The sequence below is a fragment of the Suricata suricatta genome, chromosome 12, assembly GCF_006229205.1.
Source record: "Suricata suricatta isolate VVHF042 chromosome 12, meerkat_22Aug2017_6uvM2_HiC, whole genome shotgun sequence".
Taxonomy (NCBI): Eukaryota; Metazoa; Chordata; class Mammalia; order Carnivora; family Herpestidae; genus Suricata; species Suricata suricatta.
Window position 1 is genome coordinate 39,920,238 of NC_043711.1, and position 10,201 is coordinate 39,930,438.

The following is a 10,201-nucleotide window of genomic DNA, read 5'->3' on the forward strand; positions in this document are numbered from 1 at the left end:
ATTGCACTACTAGGTATTTACCCCAAGGATCCAAAAATACTGACTCATAGGGATACATGCACCCTGATGTTTATAGCAGCATTATTAACAATAATAGCCAAATAATGGAAGGACCCTAAATGTCCATCAACTGATGAATGGATAAAGAAGATATGGTATATATATAATGGAAATATTACTCAACCATAAGAAAGAATGAAATACTGCCAGTTGCAACAATGAGAATGGAGCTAGAGTATATTATGCTAACTGAAAAAAGGCAGTGAGAGAAAGACAAATACAATATGATTTCATTCATATGTGGAATTTAAGAAACAAAACTGATGAACATAGGTTAAAAATAAAAAAAGAGTAACAGAGCATAAATCAGACTCTCAATTACAGAGTAGAAACTGATGGTTATTGGGGGAGGGGTAGGTAGTGGGATGGGTTAAATGGGTGATGGATATTAGGGAGGGTACTTGTTGTGATGAGCATTGGTTGTTGTATGTAAGGGATGAATCACTAAATTCTACACCTGAACTAATTTTACACTGTATGTTAACTAACCAGAGTTTAAATAAAAGCTTGAGAAAGAAAAGTAAAAAAAAAAAAAAAAAAAAAAAAAAGGCTATATTCATGGCACTGTTGCTGTTCCTGTCTCCTTCAGGACACATACCAGACACCATGAATCGCTTCTGGCCAGTATGCAATAATACATCGAGTACTTAGGGTATGCAGGATGTTTCAGTAAACACATTACATATATTATTCCATTCAACTCCCAGAGCTAACCTATGTGATAGTTTTATCATCCACATATTATAAATAAGAGAACTGATGGTTACGGAGATTTAGTAACTAGGGCAAGGCTGTACTATCAAGGAACAGTGAAGCAAAGCTTTGATCCCTGGAAATCTAACTGCAGAGTCCTTATTCTTAAGTACCATGCCATATTGCCAGAATAGCACAGGAGTTTCTGCTTCTATCTCTCTTTACCTATTACTAATCAGGCACATACTCTGTCCTCTAAAGCTCCAAAATGGCCTCAAAATCTGTCATCCAATTGCTCTATGTATCGACCACCATTTGATCAGATCAGAGTGGGCATGTAAGACAAAAAAATTTTTTTTAAGTTTATTTGTTTTGAAAGAGAGAAAGACTGGGGAAGGGACACACAGAGAGAATCCTAAGCAGGCTCCACACTGTCAGTGGAGAGCCTGATGGGGGCTTGAACCCATGAACTGTGAGATCATGACCTGAGCCTAAGTCAGACACTTAACTGACTGAGCCATCCAGGTGTTCCAGGACTTTTTTTTATTGTCCCTGGATTAAATAATCTCCAAGGAGTCTTTCACTTCTAAGATTCCAGGAGGTAATTTCAAGGATTGAAGTAATAGAGGGAATTTTATCTGGCTGAGCTGGTATCCTGGATGTTTATGTTTCTTGGGCTGAGACTGAACTGCTATTATTAGAGTGGGAAGGGCTGAAAAGGATGAAATTGCTCATCAGATGCTTTTAGAGATAGCTTCAGTAGATCTACTCTAGGGTCCAGATGAAAAAGGGAGGAGGCCATTCCCTCCAAGACTGTGAGAAATCCATACCACCAGGGGCATTTAGATTCAACATCTTTCTCCCCTTCCCCCCAAGTTTATTTATTTTGAGAGAGTGAGAGAGAGAGAAAGAGAGAGGGAGCAAGCAAGTGAGCATGAGCAGGGGCTGGGCAGAGGTAGAGAGAGAAGCCCAAGCAAGCTCCATGCTGTCAGCACAGAGCCCCACATAAGCTTGACTCATGAGCCATGGAATCATAACCTGAGCAGAAATCAAGAGTTGGACCCTTAACCAACGAAGCCACCCAGTCTCCCCCAGATGTAATACCTTTGATAAAACATTACCATGTTTGTGATAGGCACCTTCTGCAGAGACTCCTTCAAGAGACTGTAGTAGGACAAACTATAGATCCACATTGCCTGGATTCCAACTGCTGACTGTGTTATTGATTAGCTGATGGCTCGAGGCTAGTTATGTAGCCCCTCTGTGGACTTGTTCCCCATATACAGAAATGGGATAATCAGAGTTCCTAACTCATAGCATTGTTGTATGGATTGAGCTGATATACACAGATATCAATTAAAACGGTGTATGGTACATCATAATCACCATAGAAGTAATGATCAGTTTATTGTATTATACATTTTTTAAGGGTTTCCACTCTAATACAGTTTTAAAAAGCTCTAAATTGTGGACCATTTCTGTAATGAAACAAGAATCTACCTCTTCCATCAAGCTGAGTTTGCTTATGTTGCTTAATACCTGGAGATGGAATGGTAAATTAAAAGGAGTTGATAGTTTACAGATAGTTTAGCAGGCTTGACATCTTCGTTTCTCTGGTGTACACTACCCAATGTTTTCTTTGCCTGGAGTGCCATTCACCTTCTGCGTGGTTTGGTTTTGGGGATTGTCCATTGATTTAACTTAGATTGCTTTTTGGAGCACTGCTTTGAGACAGATTCTGGTGTCATACTTGGGTTCAGTGGCTAATAGTAATGTCTGCTGAAAATGTAGGAAAGGGGGAAACTGCATGCTTGCCATCAGGATTGGCTACATAATTTGTGAGACCCCGTGCAAAATAAGAATGTGGTCACCCTTGTTCAAAAGCAGGAAGAAAGGATCATTATATGTCCAAAATATAAACCTTTTTATTTTCCTCCATTTTCCTGGTCTGTATTTCTTGATTTGTCAGGTTATTTTTATTTGCTATTTATTCAATATTCTAAATTTCAAAAAGTAAAAACTTATATTAGTAGCATGAATTATACCATTTATCTTATATTGTTCAATGCCAGTTTTAAATAAAAATATAAAGGCATTTAACATATACAAAATCACCAAAATTACTCATTTTTTATTAGAGAGAGAGTGAGAGAGAGAGAGGGCAGGTGTGTAAGTGGAGGAGAGAGACAGAGGGAAAGAGAGAGAATCTCAAGCAGGCTTCATGCTTAGCATAGAGCTCAGTGAGGAGCTTTGGTCCCAAAACCCTGGGACCATGAGCAGAAATCTCTTTGGACCCCAACTGACTGAGCCACACAGGTGCCCCTCAACTTATTTTTCATAGGTTTTGCACATATATTCTTATCAGAAAAATGGAAATGCTTCACAGAACTAACTTACCTTTTGTTGTTTCATTTCTTGATGTGCAAACATTCTACCAATTCTCTTACTTATAGTCCTACTGATAGTAAAATAAGACTGAAAGGAAAAGAAACTATGGTTAGCCTTATCTTTCCTTTTTCTGTGTCCTCATTTTCAGCATGAGTGGTTGGCTAATGCAGGGAAGTAGCCAAATAAGAAAGGATATGATAGGGTTCATGGGTCATTTATTTTCCTTAGAATAATCCTATTTCTCTTTCTGTGTTCAAAGCAAGTTCTGGATCAAATGAAAATTATGGCCTCTTGGGGGCTGTTTGCTTACTCAGTTCTCATTAGGTCATCCTTACCTTATATTCACTTTGAGTCTTTCTGAACTCCCACACATTGTGGTCTAGTCATAGAGCATTGTGAACGCAATATGCAAATTCGGTGGCAAGAAATGGAGGTGGACACTTATATTGCATATATTTCTTCTGCTCATGTACATTCTTCATTGTCCCAACACACTTCACTTAAAGAACACATGTTTAAAGATAAAATTACTAAGAATTTCAAGTCAATATTAAAGCAAGTGTGAGGCCCTTCTGATTGCATGACTCAGTTTGATTGCATAGGTCACATGGCCAGAAGCTGACCCTGCTTGCATTTGCTGGTCATATGCTATCTTTTCCTTATGGGACTTTTAAGACCTAGCTCCTTCTCTTAAGACTTTCTTGGTTATGAGAGCCCATATTGATAACTACTGCTGGATCACTACCCTGGACTTCTGCAGAGTTCACCTTTATTTGCCTGTTATGTGGTATAAACTGCCTTTTGTGATTATTTATTTCTTGCTTTGTTCTTTCTCCCCATGATATGATCATATGATAAACTTCTTGAGACAGTCATAATAATGACTCCATTTATCATACAAGATTGGCTTTACTAAGATTTGAATCACAGTTCTGTTAACTTATTGGGTATTAAAATGTAGTATTTGGTAGCTCTTATTGTTATTCTTCTTCTTCTCAAAGACTTCAGGTACTGAAATCAGATTTGCCAGTGCTCAAATTGTTACTCTCTATAACCTAGGGCAAGATACTCAATTATTTTTTGTTTTGATTTTTTAACCTTTTGTTATAAGAATTAAGTTTTTCAAGAGTTAGATATGCCTGTCACATGACAAATCTTAGTTATACTTAGTATTCTTATTGTTATTATGCATTTTATTCCCAAGAGTGCCCAAGAGTATCCATTTTCAAGATGAGGAATATGAGAGATTCTGTAAAGACACAGCCAGCCAGTGGAAGATCTTCTTACCTATAGAACAGTATAATCCAATATAGATTAGCCACATGCAGCTATTGAACCCTTGGAAAAGTGGTATTGAACATTTGGGAAAATGTGGCTGATCTGAACTGAGATGTGCTATAAGTATGACATACACACTAGATCTTGAAGACTTGGTATTAAATAAAGAACATAAAAACTCCACAAATATTTTTACATTGAGTACATGTTGAAATGATAGTATTTTGGATTTGGGTTAAATAAAGTATATTATTAAAATTAATGTCATCTGTGTTCTTTTTGCTTCTGAATATGTGTCTACTAGGAAGTTTAAAATCACTAATATTGCTTATATTTTATTTCTATAATACAGAAACTGTGGGGGCCAACACTTGGAGGTGAAGCCATCTTTAAGAACACATTCCACTGAGTAAGCTAATAAAGCTTTTTGAATTTCTTGCTCATCATAATCCTTAAGATTTAATTTTAATGACCACAGGAGGGAATTTTGGATTTTACTTATCAATGTAAAGAATTTTTTAAGCTGGTGATTGGTGTGCTTCTCAGATGAACATAATTCTCCTTGACAGGAATCTGAGAGGCTTTCTATTTCTTCATGCAGTGTGAGTGGCTTAGAGAAGAGAATAGGAGATTTGAATCTCAGCTTCTGTGTTTAGCTGTGTATCTTCAGGCAAACTATTTAGTCTTTTGTGTCTCAGTTTCTTTATATGGAAAAAGGGACCGTAATATCTACTGAGTAGGATATCTTTGCCCTCTGGATATAGTCTTTAGCTTCTCCTAGCTTGTTCTGTACTCTGGGAGGATGACTTATGAACTATGTCAATTGCCATTCTTGCTCACTGGTTTCAGGTTAAGTTTGAACAGTGGACATGGACACTCTATGGGCATCAGAATTCTGGGAGAGAAGTATGTGCACTCCTCTGGAGAGAGCATAGATATTTGTATTCCATATTAATGAAGAGATCATTCTTGGTGGATGAGGCTCTGGGTAACCAGGTAGCCAAGATACCCCTTCTGGATGCCCCAGTACTTGCTCAATGGGATGCTTTACAAATGGCTTAAGGGCAAGGAGGGATTATTATTCATGAGCTCAAGAATTTAGACTTCTTCTCAAAAAGACGTGGTATCCAACCTTCCCACAACAGAAGCTAATGCTAAACTCCCAGCTACCTGTGACCATTTTTTAAAGGGAACAGATGGCCATTTGGTGACAGATTCATTATGTTGGACCTCTTACTTCATGGAGGGAACTTGGATTTATCCTCAAAGGATAAAGCCTGTTTGATGTGTATATATGCTTTCCCTGCTCTCTGCTCTTCTGCCATCAAAGTGGTATCCTGATATCACCTCTGACCCAGGGTCACATTTTCCAACAAAAGGTGTGTCATAGTCAGCTCATGCCTATGGAATTCATTCGTTTTATCCTGTGCCACATTGCCTAGAATCAGCTACTTAACAGAATAGTGGACTGACTTGGTGAAAGCTCAATTATGAAACTAGCAGGATGATAATACTCTACAAATTTTGGAGTGGTATCCTTCCTGATGTAGTATTTTATATGCCTGAAAACCATGGATACTTTGTCATCCTTTTTAGCCACAATGCCAAGTTCTGGAAACTGTCCAAGAAAAAAATTATTTATGATACTTGTTAAAGGTGATAAGGAACACTTTGTTTAAGAGAGAATTCTACAATGGGGTTTTGTAGTAGGGGAGAGAAATTAGAGTACAATAAGGGAAGGTGGAAATTAATAGCCAAGGAGTAGGGTGAGGGGCAGTAGATGTAACATTACTAATTGGGAACATTAGAGGAAGAGAGATTCTGGCTAACTGAACCTAACAAAATTCTTGCTGAAGGCAGACCAGGGACATTAGACATCATTTGGAGGATGGTTTTGAAGATGAGGATACTGAAGGTACTGAGGATGGGGAATTATGGGCTAAACCGACTTAGCAGGGTTCTTGCTAACATTAGCACAGAGAGCAAAATGAAAGCTCAAATGGGGGTGGGGGGTTGTTGAGAAGAACATTCAAAGGAGCCTGACTCAAGTTTGATAAAGGAGACACTCTTGGTCAGAACCAAAGGTGAAGATGAAAGTGGCCTGACTTAGAAATACACCCAATACAAATTCACCCAATAATCCTTGGGAAGAACTTCTTCATGTACCAGAGGTCCTAATTCTTAAAGAAAGAATGCATCCAAATGGGATATAGTCGTGTTTCCACTGAATTAGAAGCCAAAACTACCTCTGACCATTTTGTACTCCTCATGTTGCTGGGCCATAAGATAGAAAAGAGTTCGCTGTACTCAGCATGGTGAGTGATCCTGATTACTGGGGGAAATGGGTTGCTTTTACACAGTGAGGGAAGAAGTCTATGTCTGGACTAGAGGGATCCACTGTGGTACCTCTTGCCCAACAGTCCTGGTCAGTGTGATATGACAGTTTTTCTTTACTCTGACATCTTCTATGGCAAGCTCTGACGGTGCCTCATGTTTTAGATGACTGAAATGACATCATCCCAACGTGATTTGCCATCTTTTCAATTGGATTAAAGAGTAGGGGGTGACAGGGACAAAAAAAAAATGGACTGTGCTGGATAACTTCTGTTTCTCCATCTGAATCTACCTTTCATCCCTTTCCAGACGGCTCTGTGCCAGGCACTCAAAGGAGTTGCACCGTGGAATCCTTTGTCCTCTGGTTCCAGTTGCGTTCATTCAGTGGAGGGTGGAGTGTGGAAGGTACAAGTACATGTGGAAAGTGAGTTTCGAGTTTCTGTTCCCTTAGCTATTTCCTTGCTGCATCACAAAGTTTGACTGCCGAACTTCACAGACCGCCAAGTCTTCTGTTACCATTTGCAGTCTCTCTGAGTTCCCGATTGTTGCTGCTAGCCTCAGGTTATAGCAGAATTCCTTGTAGGATGACTTTAAACTCTGCTGGGACCCTGACTGCTGTGCCTACTTTGCCAGGTTGTTTTAAGGATGAGAGACAATGAATGCAAATCATTCAGTACAATGACTAACACTTGGTAGGGACTCAAAAGCCTTTTAAATTCCAGATTCATAATGATTGGTTAAAGAATTAGCACTGTTTTAGTAAATAAGTGAAACGATGTATGTAAAAGTTCTTTGTGAATTGGAAATCACTATATAAACAAGGTATACTTAATATTAGACTTCCAGAATCCTAAAATTTATTATTGAAAAAAAAATACATCCATATCTGTCTTGCCTTCATCAGATGCAATTAGGTTTTTCTCCGAAATAGAGTAAGTAGAAACTTTAACTGCAGATTTCCATGCAAATCTCATTCAGTTAAAAACTTTGTTCATTTTCTCCTGGCTCTAGGTCTTTGGTTTTAGATTTCCCATTCCCATTTCCTCTTTCTAGCTCAGTGAAGCATGAGTATCAAGATGAGCAGACAGAGTGGTAATTGCTTTTTTGTTCCATTGTAGAGGAAAAAAAGAAAAGCAATGGAAAAAAAGCATTTTGAAATATGGAGGAACCTATTTAGTCTGCATTGTGGCTTTCTGCAGTACCTTCTGACACAGAAAGTACTTCTGATTTGGTGAGGCAATCAGAGGTTGCTTTTCCTTCTGCTTTAGAACTTTACAAACCATGCATAGGTCAGAGTTATTTGGAGGACCCTGAAGGAGAGGACAGAGAACTGCATCATGGCCAAAGCCTCTCTTTTTCATTTTTACGTGGCAAGTGGCCATTAGGGTATTTCTTTCTTTCTTTCTCTGTGCTTGCATTTCCTGTAGTGGTTTAATGAAACTACTTTTGTTGTGTCCCATGCTGTTTTATTGTCCTTCCAAATGAAATACTTTGTAGAAATGATCTGAACAAAGAAATTTAGCATTTGTTCATTAAAAATCTTGCTGCAGCAGGCTTTATCAAGCAGGACTGCTGAGATTGTGTAGAGATCAGGGGTTGAGAGCATGCATCCCAGAGACACTTAGTCCTGGCTTTGACTTCTGGGTTCCTCACTTGTCAGGCTCTTAGCTCAGCCTCAGTTTCTTTCTCTGTCACATGGGGCTAATAAATGTATCTTGTTGGGGCAATCAAGAGCAACAGTGAATGAATAAGCCCTTTATAAAATGTCAAGTGTTGTACTGATTTAAGGGGTTATTATTTCTAAGCTGACAATCTCTCATAAATGAATTTGACTTTCATCAAACTGTATTCTCCTTGAAATAATGACCAGAAACAGTAACTGAATAAGGCATGTGATGATACCGTATTCTGATTAAATAACACATGTAAAGTATTTAGAATAGTGCCTGACATATGATAAGCCCTCAACAAATGTTTGTTTTCTTCTTTAATAAAACATTGAAAATGCAGATTTTTAATTTTTCTGAGGGAACTATCAGTGACTAAGACATATTTCCCATGCAGAAAATATTTTAATTATAAGGCAATTGGTGGTATTATCAATAAGATGTACCCTGTAAGGTAGCTTTTATTTATATCACCTTATTTAACCCTCATAGCACCTGTATGAAGAAAGTAGAATAGGTTCTACTCTAATTTTCCTAATACTGCACATAAGAGGACCAAGGTTTGAGCAGTTAAATTTCTGACTCTTCCAAAGTCATATGGCTAGACTCTTTGATGCTAATTTTGACCCTTTCCCAGATACACTTGAAGGAAAGCAGAGTGAGAATAGTTGTTGGATTCCATTTCCTAGGCAAAGGTTGTATTTGGCTGAGGAGTTAGGTCTTTCTGGAAGCTTGATGATTCAGATTGGTGGTCATGGAGCTGAGGCTCACAACTGAACCTGTGGTAATAGTGCTATGTGGTGTGGGGGCAGGGTGGGGTTGAGACAGTGTTGGAGAAGAGGTATATACAAAATGAAGTCTGAGTGTAACTGAATTGCCCATGGGGAGAGAAGAGGTGGGAGGTCTGTGTGTAAAATTTTTGTTGTGTCATTATCTGTACCTGGTCAGCAGTGGATTTGGGGTCTACCCCTGCCTTTTCCACAAAGTATTTGGAACAGACCTTCCCCAAGACATTTTGGGGTCTTATGGAACTTGAAAACTAGAAGGACCTCAGAGGTCATCCTTGACAGTCCTTGCTTTTCATGGATTAGAAATTCCTAAATTCATTCAACTTGCTAGTTTTGTACATTGGAGCTTTATTTATTTCATAAAGAAATACTTTTTATAGCATTTACTTTGTGCCAGGCACTGTGCCAGGTGCTTACAAATAATAATTCATTTATTCCTCCTAACAACCCTAGCATAAAGTTACTACAGGTCACAGTCCTTTATCTGCAATTCTGAATTTCAAAAGAATCTGATAAAACATAAAATATTTTGCAACATTAGTACAAACTCATTGGTGACAAAACCTGATCTGAACTGATGTAAGTCTAGTTATTGTCTTTATACCATGTAGTGTAAATAATCATACATTTTGCTTCAAAACATATCATTGGTTTGGTTTTGGGGCTCAAGGCTTTGTTGCAAGTGTTACACAATACATAGTACAACCTCATACCTTTCCAAAATCCACAAAGTTGTGAAATTTCAGAAAAGCATCTAACTCAGGATTTTGGAATCGTATTATTATCCACATTTTACAGATTAGAAAACCAAGGCAGATAGATTGCATAGCTTATAAGGGTACACAATGGCATTCTTGGGACTCTACACCAGGAAGCCTGGCTTGAAAGTCTGTTTTTAACCAACAGAGAAGCTCTGATCCTCATCATGCATTCCTCTTCTGACAAAGCCAACCATATAGATTAAGAGTCTGCCATTTATTACTTTGTCCAGGT

The 10,201-nt window shown here is 38.3% G+C and overlaps 1 long non-coding RNA gene across 1 annotated transcript in view; it reads left to right on the forward strand.

Moving 5' to 3' along the window:
- Window positions 1-7,175, forward strand: part of LOC115274936 — a 190,948-nt gene extending 183,773 nt beyond the window's left edge. Inside the window, exons 2-3 of the long non-coding RNA XR_003901326.1 lie at window positions 4,772-4,828; window positions 7,063-7,175. This is a non-coding gene — a long non-coding RNA (uncharacterized LOC115274936). The remainder of the gene's footprint in view (window positions 1-4,771; window positions 4,829-7,062) is intronic.
- Window positions 7,176-10,201: the final 3,026 nt, after the last annotated feature.